We start from the raw sequence: 6,000 nt of genomic DNA on the forward strand, positions 1-6,000 counted from the left end.
CTTTTTAAAAATCTATAGCTATTCGAGGATATCTTCGATTGTATCAACGCATATAAATCTTTTGAATAGTTAATTCAAAAAAATACTTATAAAAGGCAGAAAAAACATGTTACTCTACAAAATAATAAGATTAATGCTTTCTTTATTCACTCAAAAAGGGTTTTCTAGTGCTTTAATATAAATATTAAATCAGAAAATATTATAACCTCTGTCAAATTTTTAAATTGTTGTTATTATCATTATTTGCAAGAAGATGTAAAATGGGGGGGGGGGGGGGGGAGATTGGTCATCATATATGGGAATATCGAAATAGAAAGAGCAGAGTCATTATGTCAAAATATCTTCATATCGTGCTTTTTACATATCCTTACTTTTGAAGCTCGGTAAAATCATAATTCATTTTATTTATTTTTCGACTTCTACTGAGAATTTTGCACTCATAAATAAACTTCTCTCTTAATAAAAAGATAAACAAAATTACTAATATAAAAATACTACATTCACTGCACTTTGCAATTCAAAGTGCTGGAAACATTTTGCAAAGATGGAATTTGCAATGTTATTTCGTAATAATATTGATTGATTGATTTGGGGCTATTGTGAAAGCATTTCATGCGTAGTAAATATATAGTACGGCCGAGGTGATAATATTACATCAAAAGCAAGAGATAATTGTTATTAATAATTTATTACAAATTAACGTTGATTCGATCGATATTATGACATTATTATATTTTTATTATTAAATTTTTCATTGAAAACATAACGTCAGATAATTTCTATCGTTAATAGAAAATATTCATCGATAATCATACTCAATAGTGAATCATCGAAAAATTTCATTAGAGACGAACTATTTAACAATTCAAAAATATTTTTTTTGCGATAAATAAATAAATAAGTATATAGTGTACTCCAATATTCCTTATGAATATATGGGTTGTATGAGAAACCCATAGTCCAGCTCCAGCATAAACAAAATCAAGTGGCGGACTTATTAGCCACAAATGATGGTGCTATGCAATGTATTATTTACTTGATCTCATGATGCTTTTAGTCGTTTTTAATTAAAATAGTATCGAGGAGGAACATAAATCTGAGTGTCAGTTGTTAATATTATACTAATTTTAATATATATATACTGTCTAATTTACATAGAAATCACATATTCATATGGCTCAATTTTTCCCTATAAACTCGTCCATCTTTGTAATAGTTCTTTGAATTTGGTTGATACTAGTAATACTATTACCTCTTTGTACATTTGGTACTAAGTATACATAATATTTCTTTATCCAAAAATAAATATAAAATTCACTGTACTATAGAAATTTTATGAGTTTATTTATTTACTGTGATTTGAACAAATGGTTTTATTTTTCCGATGCGATCGTTTAAATTTAGATCTCATTTAAGAAAAATATTGCGACATTAACATCCACAAATAAATATTGAAAGCACACTCTTGACGGTGCCGGCATGACTTACGGTGCTTTCATCATCAAAGACTTTTTACTTGACATTGTTCTAGACTTGTGTTAACAACAAGTTATGATAATTTGTTAAGATTTTTGGTCAAGTTCTAACAAATAAAGCATTTTGATTTAAACCCAAGACTTGTCACAAATCTCAGCCTTCCATCAAAATACGTAGACAAATCATGTGATTGCATTATGTATATAAATTAATCAATAGATTTTTGTTCAAAATTGATCCAAAAGACTTTAAATTTGAAATACAACTTTCTAAAGCAATCCCATTACTTTTTTTTTTAATAGACCCACTTTGTCTTCTCTTTGAAGAAAAATTCAAGCTCAATATGCCTCAAAATCAAATGGAAACAATCCAAATTATTAAAGATAGACAATATATAATAAGCTCAACGAGATATTAATCATTCAATTCCAATTATAAATAAGCAATGAAAAGGAGAAAAGATGAGAGAAGGGAAACAAAAGGAGTCAGGGGAGAAAAAATTCCAACCATACTATGTTTTGCATACTTTTCTTAATAGAGTCAAAATTTGAACTAAAATTCTTAAAATTTCGTATGTAATTTAAGAGAGACGAAAAGAGGATGACTCAGGCCAATTGCCAATTGATGGTATTATGTTTGGATATGAAGTATGGACACAAGCAAATAACTGAAACTAAACGACATTTTTATGGGAAGAAATAAGTAAATACATGTTGTAATTTAAATGGAAGAAAATGATACTCTCAATTTTATATATGTGCTATTAAATCTTTCATGTATAAAAATAAAAATTCTTTACAAAAATTTAAAAACTAAAATGAAATATTTAAAAGGCTACAAATTTATTTCAATTGTCATTTTCAAAGTTCAACAAGATAACACAAATGAAAAAATAAATTAAAATACGGTACTACTCTACATCAATTTAATTAAATGTCAAAATTTTGACGCAATTGTATTAAAGTATATCCCCATTACTTCTAATTGTACTAATAATTGGAGAGAGAAATTATTAAAACTTTGCATAATGAAATTAAATCAAATTGTCTCAATATTTTACTAGAAATAATTATAAGTGTGGAAAAAATGAAAGATGAATGAAGCGTTCGCATAAACCAACATATTTAACAAAATCAAGAAAGCTCAAGGCATAATTTAAACACAAAGCTTGTGTTTTCTTTTTTCATAATCCTTTGAAATTCTGCTAGGTGACTTAAAGACTTTGTTCTAATTGATATTTCTATAATATATAAAAATAGGATTAAAGTATTGCAACATTGAAAATTCTTTTGTCTAATTTTATCTGACCGTGATTAATTTAGATGACTAAGTTGTGATTTTGTCCTAACATATATGAATAGTGTTTTTTTTCTTTCTAAAATAACAACGAGGACATGGAGGATGAAACTTCTAGTGAACATAATAATTACATCATATGCTCAAGAGGACAATTGTGTTGACTATCTCAATAATTCATTGTAAAGAGTATGCGAGTTTAAAAACCAATTTAATAAGAACTACTTGGAGGATAAACTAGATTCAATGTGGGATATCTTGATAAGATTTGTCTTAGGAAAAGATATATGAAACTCATATTTAACCAAATTCTATTATAAATTAACTAACTTGACAATTTTATAAAGGAAGAAGAACAAGAGAATATGTATATGGAAAGTGTTAATAGAGAGAGTAATAGCAATTCTTTCTTTTATGTGTTTTTACATTGAAGTTTAAGGCTATATTTATAGCCATATTTACAAGTGGAGGAAAATATTAGTGGACATTTTACCCACTTAAAAAGTAAATGGATTATCCACCATTTTAAGTGGACAACCATTTTACTTGGTTGATAATACTCCCCCTTGGATGTCCACGAGAAATGTGCCTCGTTAAAACCTTATTAGGAAAAACCCAGTGGAAAAAAGCCTAATGAAGGAAAAAGAGTACACATATCTGACAATACGCCTTGAGTGCTGCCTTATTAAAAACCTTATCAGGAAAACCCAGTGGGACAAAACCTTGACTAAGGAAAAAAGAGTACAGCGCGTATTTTGCTCCCCCTGATGAAAATATCACTTAATATCTCGAAGACGACGCATTCCAATTTTGTATATCATTTTCTCAAAGGTTGAAGTTGGCAATGCTTTGGTGAACATATCCGCCAAATTGTCACTTGAACGAATTTGTTGGACATCTATTTCACCCTTCTTTTGAAGATCATGAGTGAAAAAGAATTTTGGTGAAATATGTTTTGTTCTGTCTCCTTTGATGTATCCTCCCTTCAGTTGAGCTATACATGCAGCATTGTCTTCATACAATATTGTTGGAGCGTCTTTTGTCAAAGAAAGACCACATGTTTCTTCAATGTGTTCAGTTATTGATCTTAACCAAACACATTCTCGACTTGCTTCATGAATGGCTATTATCTCTGCATGATTTGAGGAAGTGGCAACCATAGTTTGCTTTGTTGAACGCCATGATATAGCTGTATCACCACATGTAAATAAATAGCCTGTTTGCGATCGACCTTTATGGGGATCAGATAAATATCCCGCATCTGCATAACCGATCAATTGTGACATGGAATCATTTGAGTAAAACAATCCCATATCAATGGTACCTCGAAGGTATCTGAATATATGCTTAATTCCATTCTAGTGTCTGCGTGTTGGTGAAGAACTAAATCTTGCTAACAAGTTTACTGAGAAAGCTATATCTGGTCTAGAATTGTTGGCAAGATACATTAATGCACCAATTGCACTAAGGTATGGTATTTCAGCACCAATAAGTTCTTCATCATTTTCATAAGGCCGAAATGGATCTGTATTAATATCAAGAGATCTCACAACCATTGGAGTACTCAATGGGTGCTTTATCCATATAAAATCTCTTTAAAATATTTTCAGTATATGTTGACTGATGGACAAATATCCCATTTGTAAAATGTTCAATTTGTAGACCAAGACAAAATTTTGTCTTTCCAAGGTCTTTCATTTCAAACTCCTTTTTCAGGCATTTTACTGCCTTTGAAAGTTCTTCTGGAGTTCCAATAATATTTAAATCATCAACATATACTGCTATTATGACAAATTCAGATCCAGACCTTCTCATAAAGACACAAGGGCAAATTGGATCATTTTTATATCCTTCTTTTAGCAAATATTCGCTAAGACGATTGTACCACATTCGCCCTGATTGTTTCAACCCGTACAAGGATTTTTGAAGTTTTATTGAGCAATTTTCTCGAGAATCCTTGTATGCTTCAGGCACTTTGAACCCTTCGGGAATTTTCATAAAAATGTCGTGGTCCAATGAGCCATATAAATAGGCAGTGACCACGTCCATTAACTGCATTTCAAGCTTTTCATGAACTGCCAAATTCATTAGATACCTGAAAGTAATTGCATCCACCACAAGGGAATATGTTTCCATATAGTCAATGTCAGGTCTTTGCGAAAAACCTTGGGCTACAAGTCGTGCTTTATATCTTACGACTTCACCCTTTTCATTTCGTTTACGCACAAAAACCCATTTGTGCCCTACTGGCTTGACACCTTCAGGTGTTCGAACTATTGATCCGAAAACTTCACATTTTTCAAGTGAAGTTAACTCTGCTTGAATTGCATCCTTCCATCTTGGCCAATCATTTCTCTGTCTGCATTCATCGACAGATTTTGGTTCAAGATCCTTATCTTGTTGCATTATTTCAATGGCAACATTATAAGCAAAAATATTATCGACCACAATATTATTTCGGCTCCACCGTTTTCCTGTCGAGACATAACTTATTGAGATTTCTTCATTCTCATTATTTTCAGGTACTTGGACCTCCTCGGTGGTATCACCATTTGTTGTGTCTCTGGGCTCTTCTTGAGCACTCGCCTCCAAATTATGATCTTCTTGATCATTTATTCCTTTCCTTTTCCGAGGATTTTTATCTTTGGAACCAAATGGTCTTCCACGTTTTAAGCGTGGTCTAGACTCATTTGCCTGAACAAGTTGTCCTACCGGGACATCAACTCGAACTTGAGCATTAGCAGCTGGGATATGCGATTTAGTAACCCGTGGAAGGTTAGTAAATGCATCCGGCAGTTGATTTGCAATATTCTAAAAATAAATCATCTTTTAAACTTCTTGCTCACATTGATTTGTTCGAGGATCTAAATGAGATAGTAACAATGAATTCCAATCTATCTCATTTTTCATCTGCTTATGTTCTCCCCCTAATGTTGGGTATACTGATTCATCAAAATGACAATCAGCGAATCTTGCCGTAAATAAATCTCCAGTCATAGGTTCCAGATACTTTATAATAGAAGGAGATTCATACCCAACATATATTCCCAACCTTCTTTGGGGACCCATCTTTGTGCGATGCGGTGGAGCAATTGGGACATATACCGCACACCCAAATATTCTAAGATGGGATATATTTGGCTCCCTTCCAAACGTCAACTGTAATGGAGAAAATTCATGATAATTTGTTGGCCTTACGCGCACAAGTGCTGCTGCATGCAAAATAGC

Source organism: Solanum dulcamara, chromosome 11 (genome assembly GCF_947179165.1).
Source record: "Solanum dulcamara chromosome 11, daSolDulc1.2, whole genome shotgun sequence".
In the NCBI taxonomy this organism is placed as follows: Eukaryota; Viridiplantae; Streptophyta; class Magnoliopsida; order Solanales; family Solanaceae; genus Solanum; species Solanum dulcamara.